The 20,174-nt window shown below is 49.1% G+C and overlaps 1 protein-coding gene and 1 pseudogene across 2 annotated transcripts in view; both read right to left on the reverse strand.

Annotated features, from left to right (window-relative positions):
• The window catches only part of SEMA6B (semaphorin 6B), a 189,577-nt gene that overhangs the window by 109,927 nt on the left and 59,476 nt on the right, over positions 1 to 20,174 (reverse strand). The window lies entirely within an intron of this gene.
• On the reverse strand, positions 10,156 to 12,590 carry LOC132592266 (prefoldin subunit 5-like; annotated as a pseudogene).

Raw genomic sequence — 20,174 nt, forward strand, 5'->3', positions numbered from 1 at the left:
CCAGTCCAACCGCCTGCCAAGCAGGAAACACCCTCAAAGCATTCTTGACATATGCCTGTCAAGCCTCTGCTTAAAGACCTCCAAAGAAGGAGACTCCACCACACTCCTTGGTAGAAAATTCCACTGCCGAACAGCTCTTACTGTCAGGAAGTTCTTCCTGGAGAGTAATCTTGACAACTGGATTCGGAATTGATTTTGTTATATGTATATATTTTTGAAAATCGAATAAAAAATTATTTCAAAAAGGGGGGGGGAAGGACCGATATAAGGCCTGCCCGTTCAACACCAGCGGGTCTCGTTTGAGAATAGCTCAGGCTAGAAGAGGTTGCCTACCTGCCTTCCATGCCACGCCTGAACTTACCTGCCGCAGGGAGCACCCTGTCCTGCCAGGCCCAGGTGATGGGGAGCCTGGCTGTCCGTCAACTCCCTCCTGCGCTGGCCGGGAGCATCTCGTCAGCAGCTTCTAAATGGCCTGGGGCTCCAGCCTGGCAAGGCAAACCCTCGCTACTACCCCTCCCCTGCCTGCAGATGCCATTCACCCTCCCATCTCTCCCCAGCCACACCAAAGCCTCCCCTGTCGCCTGTCTCCACCGCCAGAGCAATTCTCCACCTCAGCGGTGAATAGAATCCTCTCCCTTTCTCATATTATTTTTTCAAATAAAAAAAACCAAGCCCTGTATGTCTCTCTCTCTCTCTCTCTGCCACTTGATCCCCCCACAGGGTCGCCCTTCCTTCTCTAGCCAGTTGTTCCTCAGCCCAGCCCAGCCCCCCAGCCCAGTTCCTATGTCTCATCTTCTTTCCTGCGCAGACAATAAACAGGCTCACGTTACCGACCCCCAATCTCTAGCATTAAAAAGCACCGGCCTCCCCCCTCCCCTTCTCCAGTCCTGAAGTTTCACAGGGCAAACCTGTTCCCCCATCCCATCCCACCCCGCCTGCTTGGGGGGGGGAGGGAAGGGGGGGAAACAAACCCGACTTTCGGGCAGCAGGATGGGATTACGCTCTCACACAGCCGCACCAAACAGCCGCTGTCCGGAAGACAGGTGTGAATATGCTCTCCGTTGCTTAAGAAGAGCAGGTGCCATACCTCTGAGGTGCCACTAGGGGACACCAGCCAGCAGGGGCTTGGGGTCTCGGGGCGACCCCACCCCACCCCACTAATTCAGGTACAGATCACAGAGGCCCTGGCGGTCGGCCCTCCCACATTGGCTCCGTCGGACAAAACTCAAACGCCATAGATTCCGCCAGATGTTCTTAGACACTTGACTCCCATCTGCTCCAATCAGTGTAGCTCATGGGATTAAATAGTAATAGTAATAATTCGATTGTTTATACCCTGCCCATCTGGCTAGGTTGGTTCCAGCTCTTTCCTAGACTACTTCAGGTTTGGTTTTCTCCATGCAAAAACTCCCCATTTTTTGCATTCAGAAACCCCTTTCTGCCACTGCAGACCGCAGGCGGTTATGGGGTTACAGCGCTCATCTCGCTTTTCAGGCCAAGGGAGCCGGCGTTTGTCCACAGACAGCTTTCCGGGTCATGTGGCCAGCAGGACTAAACCGCTTCTGGCACAACGGGACACCGTGACGGAAACCAGAGCGCACGGGAACACCGTTTACCTTCCCGCCAGAGCGGTACATATTTATCTACTTGCACTGGCATGGTTTCGAACTGCTAGGTTGGCAGGAGCTGGGACAGAGCAATGGGAGCTCACCTCGTTGCGGGGATTCGAACCGCCGACCTTCTGATCAGCAAGCCCAAGAGGCTCAGTGGTTTAGACCACAGCACCACCCGTGTCCCATAGGTCTATGCAAACCACACTCCAGTATGAGCATCTTTGTACACATGGCATGCCTGCAGAACAAATTTCAGAGATGTGCAGCTTTCAGTTCCCACATTATTTTGGGAAGTGTGAATTAAGCAGGCTTGCCTCAAAAGGCCACCTCAATCCATTTCACTCCCACCCTCCCTCTTGGGAGACCCACCATAACCACCTCAATGACATCCCGCCCAAACGAATGTTATTTTAAACCAAGAACTGTGTCGGAACTTACTGGAAGACCACTCAAGTTCCTATCTGCCTGATAGCACATTGGGTCAGTTTATATTGGATGCTTCAAACAGTGCTGGATTTCGGGTGGTTCCCTCACACGGGGCACCGAGCTGAGGCAGCACAAAATAATAATAACAACAGCAGCAGCAGCAATAAAGGTAAAGGTAAAGGGACCCCTGACCATTAGGTCCAGTCGTGACTGACTCTGGGGTTGCGCACTCATCTCGCATTATTGGCCAAGGGAGCCAGCGTATAGCTTCCAGGTCATGTGGCCAGCATGACAAAGCCGCTTCTGGCAAACCAGAGCAGCACATGGAAACGCCGTTTACCTTCCCGCTGTAGCGGTTCCTATTTATCTACTTGCATTTTGACGTGCTTTCGAACTGCTAGGTTGGCAGGAGCTGGGACCGAGCAACGGGAGCTCACCCCGTCACAGGGATTCGAACCGCCGACCTTCTGATCAGCAAGCCCTAGGCTCAGTGGTTTAACCCACAGTGCCACCTGGGTCCCAGAGCCGCAGCAATAGCAACCTATAATTTATATGGATACCTTAAAAAGCAACCGTGCCAAGTGTAATTATTGTGAAAATAAGAATTATTGGGCTGGGCGGAAAATGTTGTCCTTGCTCAGGGAGCCATGTTAGCAAAGTTCTGTCTCTGCTTCAGAGACTGAATCCTTTATGCGTTCTTTCGACGGACCAGGACTTGAACCCAGAACCGGCAACAAAGCGCCCACCTTGCTGCTTGCAGCCTTTGTTGGAGGAGGCCCTGGCTCAGGAGCCAGCTGAGAACCAGGTAAGGTAACCCTGCAGTCCTGGTGCAACTGCCCCCCCCTACACATCTGCTCAGCGAGTCAATTTCTTGGGTATAGATGGAACCGTGGATTCCCTGCTTTGTCAGAGTACCTTCCTCGTCTGCTGTTCCTAGGTGTACCCTAACCCAGGTCCCAGCCTTGCATCCTGCTTTTTCTGAGGGAAGCGGGAAGTCACTCGGAGTCGAGAGTGAATTTCATGCTCTTTATTCAGCTCGTAGTGATCAAGGAGAAGAAGAGAAGAATGCCCTTTCCCCAAAACCATCTGCTTATATACATTATTTACACAATGGGCTTTGCGTGATTGGCTACTTCAGGGCTACACCTGTGGGCCAATCAGTTTGTGGATTGACTTCTGCCAGCAGCCTGATTGGCTGCTCCTGCAGGCCAATCAGGTTGCGGATTCACTTCTGCCAGCCGCCTGATTGGCTGCTCCTGCAGGCCAATCAGGTTGCGGATTCACTTCCACCTGGAGTTGGATTGGGTGGCTCCTGCGGACCAATCAGACTGCTGATTCTGGATCCTTTTGTTCTAGGATTCAGCTCAGTACATAACAGTCACCTTCCAATGAACCTCCGAGGATGCTCTCCAGAACCAATTTCAGTGGGTAGGAGGGAAGAAGCGCCAGTTTGAAACACCCATCTCAGCTTTCAGTAGCAGATAACCCATCACCTCTCTTGATCTCCCCGAAATTCTTCGGTGAAATGACAGTATTATGTCAATGGGAGCCAACGGCAACAGAAATCTGCCACTAGAACAAATGTTTACATGCTTTCAAATCCCACCCTTGATCGGTATTGAATTTTGAAACTAGTTCTGGCTTGTCATATAATTACAGAGAATATTCCATATTTGCCAGAAAGGTGGGAGATGATAAGCTACATTCTTCAGAGGAGCAAACTCTTATCTAACAAAATGTCTGGTTTAAATTCCCCCCCCCTCAAACTGTGCAATGTATTTTCTTTACGTATTTTAATTTTTGTCCTGACTTTGGCTGCTGCACAAATAGATAATATTTGTACATATTGGCCAAGTTCAGCCCAAATGTGTGCATCCCTATGAATCATGGCATTTCCTTCCGATAATGAGCAAAACCTCTTCCTTATTAACATGATATTGGAAATAATTCATAGGCTTTTCCCCGCCCCCCCCACCTGATGGATTCGCGTTGTCACCGACAGCAGTTTGGCGTTGTAGCTTTTAAATAAAAACTGAATAAAAATAAAGACATGACAAACTGCAGGGCAATAAATGCTCTTTGGTCCCAAGCGCCCTCTGAAATAGCAGGATCTTAATGAATTATATTTAAAAACGAAAGAGGAAATTCAAAGGATGCGATTTATATCTCTCTTTATATTATTACAGAATACCTGTTAAGTTAGCCAAGCTATCTTAGAATCATAGAATCATATAGTTGGAAGAGACCACAAGGGCCATCCAGTCCAACCCCCTGCCAAGCAGGAAACACCATCAAAGCATTCCTGGCAGATGCCTGTCAAGCCTCTGCTTAAAGACCTTAATTAATTAGAACACAATGCACCCATCACAAACCACTCCCTCTAGTTGTGATGTTCAGGGGCGCGGCCCGTTGCTTTCGTAGCCATAACAGCACCACAGGCAGACACGAAGGGGGGGGGTATCAGTGGGCTCAGGGGAACCCCAAAGGTTTGCAGAAGGACATTCACACACCCCACAAACAAAACTCGATACATGCTGATCTGTTGGGCATGGAAAACCAGGGGGGAGGAGGAATGGGTTACCGCTGCTTCCCACAAAACATGCTACCTGAGACCACATAACACCGGTCCTGAAAGACCAAGGCAGATGTGAGGAAGCTTGGGCCCTCCTGATATTGATGGACTACAACTCCCATTATCCTTGGTTGTGCTTGTTGGGGCTGGTGGGAACTGTAGCTCAGAGCAACATTTCCAAGCACAATTCAAAGTGTTGGTGCTGACCTTGAAAGCCCTAAACGGCCTCGGTCCAGTATACCTGAAGGAGCGTCTCCTCCCCCATCGTTCTGCCCGGACACTGAGGTCCAACGCCGAGGGCCTTCTGGCGGTTCCCTCGCTACGAGAAGCCAAGTTACAGGGAACCAGGCAGAGGGCCTCCTCGGTGGTGGCACCCACCCTATGGAACGCCCTCCCACCAGAGGTCAAAGAGAATTAACAATTACCAGACCTTTAGAAGGCATCTGAAGGCAGCCCTGTTTAGGGAAGCTTTTAATGTTTGATGGATTTCTGTATTTTAATATGTTGTTGGAAGCCGCCCAGAGTGGCTGGGGGAACCCGGCCAGATGGGCGGGGTATAAATAATACATCTGGTGGGAGGGCATTCCACAGGGTGGGTGCCACCACCGAGAAGGCCCTCTGCCTGGTTCCCTGTAACCTGCCTGGTTCCCTGTAACACCGAGAAGGCCCTTGGAGCTGGATCTCAGTGTCCGGGCTGGACGATGGGGGTGGAGACGTTCCTTCAGGCATACTGGGCTGAGGCCATTTAGGGCTTGAAAGGTCAGCACCAACACTTTCAATTGTGCTCGGAAGCATACTGGGAGCCAATGTAGGTCTTTCAGGACCGGTGTTATATGGTCTTGGCGGCTACTCGGTTGGGATATAAATTAGTCCAACTCCCTGCATTGAAAGGGGCTGGACTAGATGCCTCTTGAGGTCCCTTCCGACACTACAATTCTACGATCGAATTAAAAAATGGGGCCAAGGCCTGCGACAAAGCCCGTTGCTGGAGGGCGGGGGTCTCTGGTAACTGCCCAAAGATGATTCCTTCAGTAGCACCTTAAAGACCAACTACGGTAAGTTTTTATTTTGGTATGAGCTTTCGTGTGCATGCACACTTCTTCACACGAAAGCTCATACCAAAATAAAAACTTGGTTGGTCTTTAAGGTGCTACTGAAGGATTTTTTTTATTTTGCTTTGACTCAGACCAACACGGCTACCTACCTGTGCCCAAAGATGTTCAGTGTCAATGCCCTCCCCCCACTTTACGGTCCCTCAAACCTTTGGGACAAAAGAGCGAAGAAGAAGAAGCAGTCGCTTCGGAAACAAAAGAGTCTGTCGCAACTTTCAGGCGTTTGAGAATCCCAGCTTGATGCAAAGAGGAGGCAGGTGAGAATTAAGAGGCTTGTAGGATCTCCTGGGTGTGTGTGGGGGGGACACACGCTAATGGGTCAGCTGTCCCTCGCCTGCTGCAAGGATGCCCCCCTCAGGAAAGAAAACCTTGTCCGCAACAGGTGATCCAAGAGAGCTGATGTCATGCTGTAACCCAAGCCTCGCCTCCAGGCAGCTGCTGGCCCTGCCAAGCTGGCTCCACCGTTCTGGGCAGCCTGCTGGTGATGTCAGGGGAATGTGGCCTCCATCAAGGGGTAGAGTTTCCAAGGTCCTATCCTGAAGTCCTTGGGAGGAGGGGAGGCCGGTGGGGTGGCGGTCAGGGCTTCTGCATCTGTGACATCTAGCAAAAGGGGGTGGGAAGCAGCACCTGCCCTCCCCAACACCAATTGGGAGTGTTATAGGGGAAAAAACCCTGCTCCTTTTCCCTTTCGGGGTATCCAAGAGCCCGTATAGAGTCCTTAAGTGGGTTCCCTATCGGTAGGAGGAAATAACAGAGGCCAACCAGAGAATACCGAGAAGCAAAGCAGCAGTCTGATCTTTATTCAAGGAGCTGTTGCAACAGGGTCCCCACTCCCCACACGAAGGATTCAGTGTGCAATTCTGCAATTCTGGGCTGCATCTGGGCAGCATCAATTCTGCAATTCTGGGCAGCAATTCTGGGCTGCATCAATAGGAGTATAGCATCTAGATCTAGGGAAGTAATAGCACCACTGTATTCTGCTCTGGTCAGACCTCACCTGGAGTACTGTGTCCAGTTCTGGGCACCACAGTTCAAGAAGGATACTGACAAGCTGGAACGTGTCCAGAAGAGGGCAACGAAAATGGTCAAAGGCCTGGAAATGATGCCTTATGAGGAACGGCTTAGGGAGCTGGGTATGTTTAGCCTGGAGAAGAGAAGGTTAAGGGGTGATATGATAGCCATGTTGAAAGGATGTCATATAGAGGAGGGAGAAAGGTTGTTTTCTGCTGCTCCAGAGAAGCGGACATGGAGCAATGGATTCAAACTTCAAGAAAGAAGATTCCACCTAAACATTAGGAAGAACTTCCTGACAGTAAGAGCTGTTCGGCAGTGGAATTTGCTATCAAGGAGTGTAGTGGAGTCTCCTTCTTTGGAGGTCTTTAAGCAGAGGCTTGACAGGCATATGTCAAGAATGCTTTGATGGTGTTTCCTGCTTGGCAGGGGGTTGGACTGGATGGCCCTTGTGGTCTCTTCCAACTCTATGATTCTATGATTCTAAGGAGGGAGGAGAACCCTGAACAATAGTGCGCAAGCCCTTATATAGACTTTTGAAATTGCCCACCCTGCAGCCCAAGACCACCACCCCCCTAAACATCAAAGATACGTCACAGGAGGAGGCGGTCTCCAGCAGAAATCCTGCCTGCCAGGATACCTGATAATGGTCACTGATTGCATTGCCTGGGCAGCCTGGCCATTCTTTTGTGATGCTAAATACTTTAATTCCTGAATCCAGCCTCAATGTCAAGACTGAGGTTGAAGTTTGAAGCAGAACCCCAGGCCCTCTCAGGTGGGGCTGAACTCCAGCTGGCGCCCCTAAAACATCCAAAGCAACCCAATACTCCCCCTCTGCCAGCTCACGCCCCCCCCCGCCAAACTCACCAACCTACCTCAGCTGCCGTAAAAATTAAATTGCAGCGATAGTCTAAAACAGGCATGTCAAACCTGCGGCCCTCCAGATGTTTTGGACTACAATTCCCATCTTCCCCAACCACTGGTCCTGCTAGCTAGGGATCATGGGAGTTGTAGGCCAAAACATCTGGAGGGCCGCAGGTTTGACATGCCTGGTCTAAAACGTATCTTTTGTCACGTCGATTAATTTTCACATGTAAAGATGCATCTATAATTTATGTACATGCCTTCGGAATTTATTTCACATTTTAATTAAATTTCCCCTCCTCGTGATAATATTTTGATCTCCGATCAGAAGGCATGTAATTGGAAGCTGCTGCATAATCCCACAAAATTGGGAGGCAATCGCCACAAAGTGGATTTTGCACAAGGACCCACAACTAAGGGTTGAATGCAACTAAGCTCTAAGCAGAGGAGGCACACTGGAGTAAACGGAGCCTGGCTAGGCATGTCCCCCCTCCTCCCCCCATTTCAATGGGCCTACTCTGAGGAACGGCTACTTATGAGGAACAGCTTATGGAGCTGGGTATGTTTAGCCTGGAGAAGAGAAGGTTAAGGGGTGATATGATAGCCATGTTCAAATATATGAAAGGATGTCATATGGAGGAGGGAGAAAGATTGTTTTCTGCTGCTCCAGAGAAGCGGACACGGAGCAATGGATTCAAACTTCAAGAAAGAAGATTCCACCTAAATCACAGCTCTTCATGAACCAAGGCCTAAATAGAAACCGAGGCAGCTACCATATGCCGGGCAAGCTCCTTGTCTGTCTTGCTCGGCCCTGAAAAGAAAGGACTTTTCCAAGAGTTGGGATTGGAGAGAAAAAAGAGGGGGGAGGGAGGGAGGGAGGGAGAGCTCCAAGTTCCCAAGACTGCCCTTTATCATTATTATTATTATATGCAGTCGGACCTTGGATCCTGAATGCCTTGTGAGTCAAACGTTTTGGCTCCCAAACCCGGAAGTGAGTGTTCCAGTTTGCGAACTTTTTTTGGAACCCTAACGTCTGACACAGCTTCTGCGGCTTCCGATTGGCTTCAGGGGTTTCCTGCAGCCACTCAGAAGCCGCGCCTTGGTGTCCGAACGTTTTGAAAGTCCTACGGACTTCCGGAACGGATTTCGTTCGACTTCCGAGGCGCGACTGTATATTCATAGCAGTGGTGAGAGGAGGAATGACCACAGGGAGGAACTCAGAGAGAAGAAACGCCATGGTGCATCTCAGCAGCACAACCGGACGCCTCCATTTGCCCTGGCTGCAACAAAACATATCTCTCCCATATTGGCCTCTACAGCCACAGCAGGCCCTGCAACCGTCCAACAGTTTGACTTCAACCCCACCATTGTCTCCCACCATTGTTCCACCATTGTCTCCCAAGGCAGACGGATGACAACAACATCTACTATTATTATAAATTTTTATTATTACTATAGTTAAGGTCCGTATAGTTAAAGCTATGGTTTTCCCAATAGTGATGTATGGAAGTGAGAGCTTGACCATAAAGAAGGCTGATCGCCGAAGAATTGATGCTTTTGAATTATGGTGCTGGAGGAGACTCTTGAGAGTCCCATGGACTGCAAGAAGATCAAACCTATTCATTCTTAAGGTAATCAGCCCTAAGTGCTCACTGGAAAGTCAGATCCTGAAGCTGAGGCGCCAATACTTTGGCCACCTCATGAGAAGAGAAGACTCCCTGGAAAAGACCCTGATGCTGGGAAAGATTGAGGGCACTAGGAGAAGGGGACGACAGAGGATGAGATGGTTGGACAGTGTTCTCGAAGCCACCAACATGAATTTGACCAAACTGCGGGAGGCAGTGGAAGACAGGAGTGCCTGGCGTGCTCTGGTCCATGGGGTCACGAAGAGTCGGACACGACTAAACGACTACACAACAACATTAAAATCTTGCCCAGGGCAACCCAAAGCAACTTATAACCCACTCAACTTACAAACTTAGATACATTAAAACCAAGTGGAAATGAATACTGTACATTAAAAAATCATACTGCCCCCCCTCTCATATATCCTAGCAGTTTATTTTGCACAATTCCATTTACAAGTGACAAAACTTCCCACTGGGCTTTACAAATCCAAGGCCATCTCATGTTGCAATCTGGCACTGCATAACAACCACCCCAAGCATAAAGTTAGCCAGGATGGGATCCTCAAAATGGTCACTGCTCTCAGAAGAGATTTTGTCCTATCGCAATCCCGTATTAATTAAAACAGCTAACACCCACACACCCACACACCCTCAGATGCATTCATAGCTGAATGGAGCGCTGCGCCCTGGGGGAGCAAAATCGGGTTGACATCACAAAATGGTGAACTGCAAAGGCATGTTGTGACCAGTGTTTGCTGGGCCTTGGTTGCAGCTGCCTGTGTGGTCCCTGCTGCTATTAGTTGCTGAACCATATGGCTCATCATATATATTATAAAATAAAAAATTCCTTCCAGTAGCACCTTAGAGACCAACTAAGTTTGTCATTGGTATGAGCTTTCGTGTGCATGCACATTTCTTCAAGAAAGCTCATACCTATGACAAATTTAGTTGGTCTCTAAGGTGCTACTGGAAGGAATTTTTTATTTTGTTTTGACTGCGTCAGACCAACACGGCTACCTACCTGTAACATATCTATTATGCTATGCTTCACTGCGTGCTCCTCCTGGAGCACCGACTGGATTTCCTCCACCTGCTTTGTCAGGAAATCCATCTTCCTCTTGAAGAAACCTCTGGCATCGTCCACCGACTTTTCTACATAGCAACCTGTTCCTGCGTCTATCAAGACCTGACCAACACCGGAAACTTCACAGGAGCTGGAAAATGGGACGAAGTAGCCCTTTAGCTTCATTGGTTTTGTTCAAAACTGTCAGGCGGTCCTTGGCTTCCACACATGTTGCCTGCACCACCTTAAGTTGTGCAATGGATAAAGAAAGGAACTCCAACTTCCTGGCCCAGCTGGTTCTTCAGGATCTCCAGCTGCGACAGCGAAAGCTCCGTGATGTCCACCTGCTGTGCCATCTTGGGAGGTGAGGGGAAAGCCGCCCCTCTGCATGCTGTACCGGGCATAGGTAGGCCCATCCTACCCACTTCTAAAAGGCTACAATAGTTAAAGGCCCATAGCCTGGTTATAGAGGAAAGTTTTCACCTGGTGCCTGACAATATGCAAGGAAGGTGCCAGGCGAGCCTTTCTGGGGAGAGCATCCCACAAGCAAGGAGCCACTACAGAAAAGTCCCGTTCTCATGTTGCCATCCTCTGGACCTCTCCTGGAGGGGGCACATGAAGAAGGGCCTCAGATGATGGTTGAGGAGTCCAGGTTGGTTCATATGGAGAGACGTGGTCCTTGAGGCATTGCGGTCCTTCAACCTGTGCTGACCTTGTCTCCAGTGCTGGACTGATACTCTCAAGGTTGCTTCTGGCATTTCCTTCCTCCTCCTCTTTGCTCCTCTGCTTGGGAGAGGAGATCAAAGAGCAGGCCTGGCTCATTGTACCTCCAATGCGGGTGGCGCTGTGGTCTAAACCCGGCTCCTGCCAACCTAGCAGTTTGAAAGCACGCAAGGGCAAGTAGATAAATAGGTACCACAGTGGAGGGAAGGTAAACGCCATCTCCGTGCGCTCTGGTTTCCGTCACGGTGTCCCGTTGCGCCAGAAGTGGTTTAGTCCTGCTGGCCACATGAGCCGGAAAGCTGTCTGCGGACAAACGGCGGCTCCCTTGGCCTGAAAGCGAGATGAGCGCCGCAACCCCATAGTTGCCTTTGACTGGACTTAACCATCCAGGGATCCTTTACCTTTTTACCTTTACCTCTCAAAGAACTCTTTTCTCTCCTGCCAAGCATGCTATTTCCTTGAATGGAGTGAGCTTTCTCCCCCACCCCTAAACTCAGCATCTCTGTGTGATTATATCCAAGGCTGCCCCTCTAGCATGGATTCCCAGAATCATAGAGTCGTAGAGTTGGAAGGGACCACTGCCAGAAGGAGCCTGGATTTTCACTTTCTGTTTCTCCTTCGGGTGTTCTGTACAGTGGTACCTCAGTTTATGAACACAATTGGTTCCGGAAGTCTGTTCATAAACTGAAGCGTTCATAAACTGAAGCGAACTTTCCCATTGAAAGTAATGGAAAGTGGATTAATCCGTTCCAGATGGTCCGCGGATTAACCGTTCATAAACTGAAGCGAACTTTTCCATTGAAAGTAATGGAAAGTGGATTAATCCGTTCCAGACGGGTCCGTGAAGTACTTAAACTGAAGCGTTCATAAACTGAAACATGGGTGTAATTGGTTCCGGAAGTCTGTTCATAAACTGAAGCGTTCATAAACTGAAGCGAACTTTCCCATTGAAAGTAATGGAAAGTGAATTAATCCGTTCCAGATGGGTCCGCGGCGTTCATAAACCGAAAATTCATAAACCGAGGTGTTCATAAACCGAGGTTCCACTGTATATAGTGTCAACGCTTGGACTTATTAGAAGCTATTGTAAGTTTAAGTTAAGTCTACTGCAACTGGATTTGTTAGGGATAGTGCCAATTCTGAATGTATTGGATTTGTGACCATTATGCTCATTTGCCTTCAGGAGCAGTAAAGCTCTGCTGGATGAAATATAATTGCCTTTGGTCTATTTCGTTTGGGAATCCTGCAACGTGTCTAAGTTTTTACTCTGCTAACTATACACCAGAGTTCTACTCTGAATCATTATTGAGTAGAATTTCCATGACAACAACCAGGGTCATCTAGTCGAGCAGAAATCATGAGCCTGTGACCCTGAGATTATAAGTCTCAATGGTCACTGGCGGAGGAACAGGGCCGGCTCTAGGCAGAGTCCCAGTGGCGCGGGGAGTAAGGGCGCCGGGCCGGTAGGCGGGACGCTGCGCGACGAAGCCACATGGAAGCCATGCTGCGAGGGTGGGGCGCCGGAGCGATCTCCGCCCCTCAGCGCCAGGGCGCCCGACCTGCTCGAGACTGCCCTGCGGAGGAAGGTGGGTGCGGGGGGGGGGCAGTACAGACCGGGTGTCAGCCGTGAGGGCGGGTGACATTGCCATGCCGCCGCCCCCCTCCCACTCGCTGGGCAGGCGGTGGGCCAATGGGGACGATGCTACCATGGGTGGCTAGCAGCTCCCCACACACTCTCTGTGTGGGCGGCAGGTGGTTAGGGATGCTCGCCGTGTGGGCGGCTAGCCCTGCCCCCCCCCACCGCTCCGGGTGCCGGGGGAGGTAGCTCTGCCCCTGAGACAATGCATGGCTCAGCTTCCAACCTACATTCTAACCCTGCACTCATATATTACGTCAAGACATGTTCCACACGCACTCCTGTATATAGCAGAAAAGTTGCATCCTTGCCCTGTTCTGTTTCGCCACTGGCCGCCCCTCCAAGAAAATGCAACACGCCTATCTAAGCAGTCGTTGCCGTGGCGAATGCAGCTCTTGCTTTCTCACCTGGAGGGGTCTTGCAATTTAGGGTGCAAAGGGATTTTATGGCCTTACATGTGTACTGCTTCTTATGAACAGGTCCCTCTGCTCTAAGCGACATTTCTTGCAGGACTGCCTCTCCGGGCTACGCATTATGCGCAGAAGAGATGCACAATTGGTTTTAGGCATATCTATTTATTGTTTTATATTTATGTATGTCCAACCCTTTCCCTCAAGGTGGCTTACCAATAAAATTAAGGACCGCTCAAGCGTATAAAAGCAATCATGAAAAACAGGTACGCATTGATAGAATTAAAACTGTGTACATATCTAAACGATATAAAACCATATAGATGATTACAATAAAAGTGGCACAGCAACTGCCCTCTTATTAAAAGCAATCGGTTCCCAATAGCTTGTTGGAAAGCCTTCACTTGCCAGTGGAAAGACAACAAGGAGGGAGCCTGTTATAAGAAAAAAAACCTGCTCCTTTCCCCTTATGGGGTACCCAAGAGCCCATGTAGAGTCCTTTTGTAGGTTCCCTATCAGTAGGAGAAAACAACAGAGGCCAACCAGAGAATATTGAGAAGCAAAGCAGCTAGTAAGCCTGATCTTTATTAACTGTTGCAACAGGGTGCTCACAACCACACGCAGGAGGCAGGAGGGACCCCGGACAATGGCGCGCAAGCCCTTATATACACATTTTGAAATTTCCCACCCTGTGTAGCCCAAGACCACCCCCCATACATCATACATACATCAGAGAAGGGGCAGTCTACAACAGAATCCTGTCTGACACAAAACCTGTTGATGGGTTTACCTGGCAGTTAATGGGTTTACCTGGACAGTCTGGCTCAGGCATCCCCAAACTTCAGCCCTCCAGATGTTTTGGACTACAGTTCCCACCATCCCTGACCACTGGTCCTGTTAGCTAGGGATCATGGGAGTTGTAGGCCAAAACATCTGGAGGGCTGCAGTTTGGGGATGCCTGGTCTGGCTATTCTTTTGTGATGATAACTACTTAATTCCGGAGTCCAGGTCACAGGCTCGCCCTATTCATATCTTAAATGTGCCCTTAAGGGAGGATTTGTGAACGAAGAGACAATGGGGAGGTTTTTCTCGATTCTTCCCTCCTTGCAGAGGAACATTTGAGGTCAGTTTGGGAGAGACAAAATGGTTTCAGGACATTTTCCTGTACTGTTTCAGACATGTGGTTTAGATATTCATGTATGTGTTTGCTTGGTGTATTTATTATATATCTTAGACCTTATAATTCTTTGGTGGTGTTTCCTGCTTGGCAGGGGGTTGGACTGGATGGCCCTTGTGGTCTCTTCCAACTCTACGATTCTATGATTTTCTTATAACAAATGTGAAGAGAAAAAAAAGATAGCTGCAGAAATGTAATAGCTCTCATTTCAGGATTTGCATTATGGGCAGAGAGGCTGCATGCCCAGGACCGCCGCCCCCTTCCTAATTGAAGCTGATGCATTTGGAGAAACAGGCCCCTGGGAAAGAGGATGATAGATGGCCCTGCGGAACGGGGGAGAACGCTCCCCTTCCCGGGCTGCCCGCAAGGCAGAGAGATTTAGAGTGAGGCGCGACCGGCAAGCCGATTTGGACGCCAAGAGTGGATTTTAAGAGCCGGTCTCCACATCTAATGGCGCACAACCTTTCACCCCCCCCCCCTCGCCATAGGCCGGCCGGTGGCAGTGACAGTAACTTACAATCCCTGCACCGCAGCCAAATTGGCCCGAGATTCCTCTCTCTGCTTGAAGCATGCAGCTGCTTCCTCCGAGAGGCGATTATGCTCTGGCTGGCTCTCTTATCGGTTTGGAAGAAGCAGAGATTTTTATCGGGATACTGGCTGAATCCCCAAAGGGCTATATTATACACACAAATACTATATATATATTATCAGAGTGGGGGGTGGCGAGCACGGAAAAGAAAACCAAAAGGATAACTCTCTCAAAAGCGTGACATCCCTTTAAATGGGAAGAGGTAACATCAGTTCCGGGCACTGGGAGCTTTTAGAGGAAAAGAAATGGGTTAGTTTGGAATCCTTTAATGGCGAGTGGATCATGTAAACTCCAGGCTTTGCTGGGAGAGATTATCGAAGCATCAACAAAAAACAAAACAAAAACCCACTTGCCTTTTAATGCGAGGAAGGCTGTTTAGAGATACAGTGGTACCTTGCAAGACGAATGCCCTGCAAGACGAATTTTTTTGCAAGACGAATGCGTCTTGCAATCTGATGGTGACTCGCAAGACGAATTCGTTTTGCGAAAAATTTGTCTAATCGCAGTTTCCCATAGGGATGCATTGAAATTTAATTAATGCGTTCCTATGGGCAAAAAAAAAAAAAAAGAAATTTCAATGCATTCCAATGGAAACCGTGATTCGCAAGACGAATTTTACTGACTGGCAGTAGATAGCTGTGTTTTGGTTCATGAATTGGTTGGGAAAGGGCAAACTGTAACGCAGGGGGCAGCAAACTTTTTCAGCAGGTTGCTGGTCCACTGTCCCTCAGACCATGTGGTGGGCCGAACTATATTTTGGGCAAAAAAACCCAAACAAATTCCTATGCCCTGCAAATAACCCAGAGATGCATTTTAAATAAAAGTACACATTCTACTCATGTAAAAACACGCTGATTCCCGGACCGTCCGTGGGCCAGATTGAGAAGGCGATTGGACCAGATCTGCCCCCGGGCCTTAGTTTGCCTTCCCATGCTGTAACACAACCCACGGAGCCACTGCCATTGATTGATCTTATTGGGGGATGACTCCTAGATGCATATGGAGGAATAGCTTGGCTGGCTAGAGCAGGGTGCTAACAATTCCAAGGTTGCAGGTTCGATCCCCACATGGGGCAGCTGCATATTCCTGCATTGTACAGGGTTGGACTAGATGATCGCCAGGGTCCTCTCCCTCAAAATAAAAGCAAGAACCCAGTCCTCATGGACAAAGGGCTGGATTTAGGACTTTTTCCCCAGCTGGAACTAACAAAGACTCAGTTCCGGCACCTGAAGGAGTGTCTCCACCCCCATCGTTCAACCCAGACACTGAGGTCCAGCTCTGAGTGCCTTCTGGCAGTTCCCTCCCTGCGAGAAGTGAGGTTGCAGGGAACCAGGCAGAGGGCCTTTTCGGTGGTGGCGCCCTCCCTGTGGTACGCCCTCCCATCAGATGTCAAGGAAAGAAATAACTACCTGACTTTTAGAAGACATCTGAAGGCAACCCTGTTTTGGGAAGTTTTTAATGTTTGATGTTTTATTGTGTTTTTAATATTCAGTTGGGAGCGATGGGCGGGGTATTATTATTATTATTATTAATCTCAGGTGGGCGCCATTTCCATTACAGTGGTACCTCAGGTTACGAACTTAATTTGTTCCGGAGGTCCGTTCTTAATCTGAAACCGTTCTTAACCTGAGGCGTGCTTTCGCTATTGGGATTCTGCTGCCGCCGCACGATTTCCATTCTCATCCTGGGGCAAAATTCTCAACCCGAGGCACTACTTCCGGGTGAGCGGAATTTGTAACCCGAAGCGTTTGTAACCTGAAGCGTTTGTAACTCAATGTACTACTTTATAAGAGAACAAGGGAGGCATTCATGGTGAGTTCTTGCACCTCTTTTTCTAGAAAAATAGCCCTGATTACATGCTTCATCCAAAGGTCTCAGGACGGTTCAACACTATAAAAACACTGGGAAATGATACACAATGAATTGAAGAAAATGTTGAAAATAAATGGCCTCGGTCCAGTATACCTGAAGGAGCGTCTCCTCCCCATCGTTCTGCCCGGACACTGAGGTCCAGCACCGAAGGGCCTTCTGGTGGTTCCCTCGCTACAAGAAGCCAAGTTACAGGGAACCAGGCAGAGGGCCTTCTCGGTAGTGGCACCCACCCTGTGGAACAACCCTCCCACCAGAGGTCAAAGAGAACAACAATTACCAGACCTTTAGAAGGCATCTTAAGGCAGCCCTGTTTAGGGAAGCTTTTAATGTTTGATGGATTTCTGTATTTTAATGTTTTGTTGGAAGCTGCCCAGAGTGGCTGGGGGAACCCGGCCAGATGGGCGGGGTATAAATATATTATTATTATTATTATTATTATTATTATTATTATTATTATTATTATTATTATTATTAAACAACCAGAAGCTTTCTTGTTAGGCATTTTATGCCAAGATTTACCGAAAGAGAAGAGGATGCTATTCATGTATGCTACTACAGCGGCAAGAATCTATCACACAAAATTGGAAGGCTGGAGAAGTACCAACTTAAGAACAATGGCAAGAAGAACTGATGAACTATGCAGAAATGGCAAAAATGACGGACAGACTTCAGGAAAAAGAACAACAGTGACTTTGAAAGAGAATGGGAACCATTTATAATATACTTGCAGAAACTAAGGAAGACTATTGATGGCAGGATTTAAATAAACACTCACACCTTTATCAACAAAAATATGTAGAAAATAAAGAAATAATATAGTGGATTTTTTTTTTAGAAATAGCAGTGTGTAATAGATGAAAAATAAATCAGAAGTGGAAGTTGGGGGAAGCCCAGGAGGGGTGGGAAGAGGGAATGTAATATGAATCAAAATAAAAAAAATTCCTTCCAGCAGCACCTTAGAGACCAACTAAGTTTGTCATAGGTGTAAGGGGGAGACAGTATAGAGAACCTCCCCCTTGCATCAGAAGTAGCTCCTCCCCAAGCAGTGATGGAAGCGAGGACGCTGAGGAAACCAGTCAGGAAGTGGAGAGAGAGTGCCGGGGCTCTGGCAGCATGGGAGAGCCCCGGCTACACAGGAGGGAGGGGATAGAGGGGAAAAGGGGGGAGAAGGAAAGCATGGAGCGTAGACCCTTTCCTCCGGTTCCGGAATTACGCAGGAGAAAAAGGGGAAGGGGGTTCACTGTCCCGAGACTCTTATGTTGGAGGAAGTCACGCGGAGGCGCAGTGCCGGATTCTGCATCGGAATGAGCAGACATGTTTTCCACACCTGTCTCACTGTAAATAGAGTGCACCAATAAAATACTGTTGAAAGACAAGCATGTGGAGCGTCGTTACTGGAGTAGTCGCAAGAACCCCTGACAATAGGTATGAGCTTTCGTGTGCATGCACACTTCTTCAGATGAATGTTATGGATAAGTGATGTTTGTAATAACTGAAAAGGAAAGTTGATTTAAAAAAAAATCATAAAAATAAACAAGATAAAAACACAAATAAGTAGTCAAAACAGAAGCAACCAAACAGTAACCCCCACAAGCACATTAAAAAGGCTGCAGAATGTTAACCGGCCCAAGGAGGAACGTTTTCGTCTGGCGCCTAAATAGCGACATGGGAAGGTGTTTAAAAGTCAGACCATTGAAACATGTTGCACCAATTGGCAGCAGCTGACCTGCAGGATTTTGGGGTCTCTGCCAGGTCTCTCCGGAGATGCCATTGGAGGAAGGGACCCGGGGGCCTGCCAAGTGAGAGCTCTGCCCCCTTTGCTCTCAGCGAGCGGGATGCAAGCTCTGCCCCCACCTGCTTGCTTCTTTGAGGGCCGGTTCATAATGGGCTGCTGACAGGCCGGCCTTAATGCCAAGACTATATTGGGGGGGGGGGAGAGAGAGAGACCTTGGAGCCAGAAACAACAGGCGGCGCACACACGCGCCCGGCATCCCGCTGAGATGCCCATAATCTCTGCGCCCTCCACACTTGTGGCAAGAGACTGGGGAGCCCGTGCAAGACCTGATCGATGCTGCCTGCGGGGAGTGCCAAGTGCAAGGGAAGGGAGCTGGGAGAGGGGAGGAGGACCGGGTTCCTATTAACAGCAGCTGTAAGTGGATCTTGAAATTGAATCTTACACGTCCCCGACTCCCAGGGGGGTGTCAACACAGCAGGGAGCTAAGCTCGGGAGACATCGATCCAGCTGCAAAGTGGCGGAGGCAGCCGCCTCCTGCATCTACAGTGGCGGTTCATGTTCGCCCTCTCTCCCAGCAGGGAGCTCGCTGCACACGGCAGGCGGGGCCCCATTTGCCGCAAGGTGGCCGGGCCGCTTCTGCCATCCATTCAGCCCAGCGTCCTGTTGCTGAGACCGGCCACAGGCAGGGCTTGAAGGCAGCCTCCTTCCTATGCTCCGTGGCCCCGTTATTTAGTAATTTCAGGTAGACTGCCCTTGCTCAGGGAGGTTCGATTTGGATGAGCTAATAGACCTGCATAAGAAGGATGCTGTTGGATGGCATGAGGGTGCTAGTATTCAGAGGCCTTCAATATTGGAGAAAGCCATTTAACAACAACAACAACAACAACAACAACAACAACAAATTTATACCGCGCCCATCTGGTTGGGTTTCCCCAGCCACTCTGGACGACTCCCAACAGAATATTAAAAACACGATAAAACATCAAACATTAAAAACTTCCCTAAACAGGGCTGCCTTCAGATGTCTTTTAAAAGTCAGACAGTTGTTTATTTCCTTGACATCTGGAGGGAGGGCGTTCCACAGGGCAGGCGCCACCACTGAGAAGGCCCTCTGCCTGGTTCCCTGTAACCCCACTTCAGTAACCTCACTTCACGCCACCGCAAGTAGATAAATAGGTACCGCTGTGACGGGAAGGTAAACGGTTTCCTTCACGGTGTCCTGTTGCGCCAGAAGCGGTTTAGTCCTGCTGGCCACATGACCCGGAAAGCTGTCTGCGGACAGCCTGAAAGTGAGATGATCGCCGCAACCCCACAGTCGCCTTTGAGTGGACTTAACCCTCCAGGGGTCCTTTACCTTATTGGTTCAGAAAGGATGGATTAGGTACAGTAGGTTTGCTTTTAAATTCACACTGAATTGACATTTCCCCCCTTCCCCACCACCAAGGTAACCCCAACAAGCCCCTACAAATTGTAAGATGGTGAGGGGGTCCGATCCCCACCTGGGAGGCCTCCGCTGTGGAAGACTGCCGAACGTCTGCGACACCCAAGGAGAGTCTGGCAGCCCTCCATATCCGCAGGGCAATTTGCATATTAAATACACACCAATCTGCATATTAAGTGCCCATTTGCATAGAGGAAGTCATCTTGCATTGGCACCAAAAATAAACACACACACAGAAAAAGGCAGCTCTGGAATGCGTAAAGTTTGAAAAAATCAATAAAGGGTCATATTGCGAGAGACAT

This window comes from Zootoca vivipara, chromosome 6 (genome assembly GCF_963506605.1).
Source record: "Zootoca vivipara chromosome 6, rZooViv1.1, whole genome shotgun sequence".
NCBI classification, from domain to species: domain Eukaryota; kingdom Metazoa; phylum Chordata; class Lepidosauria; order Squamata; family Lacertidae; genus Zootoca; species Zootoca vivipara.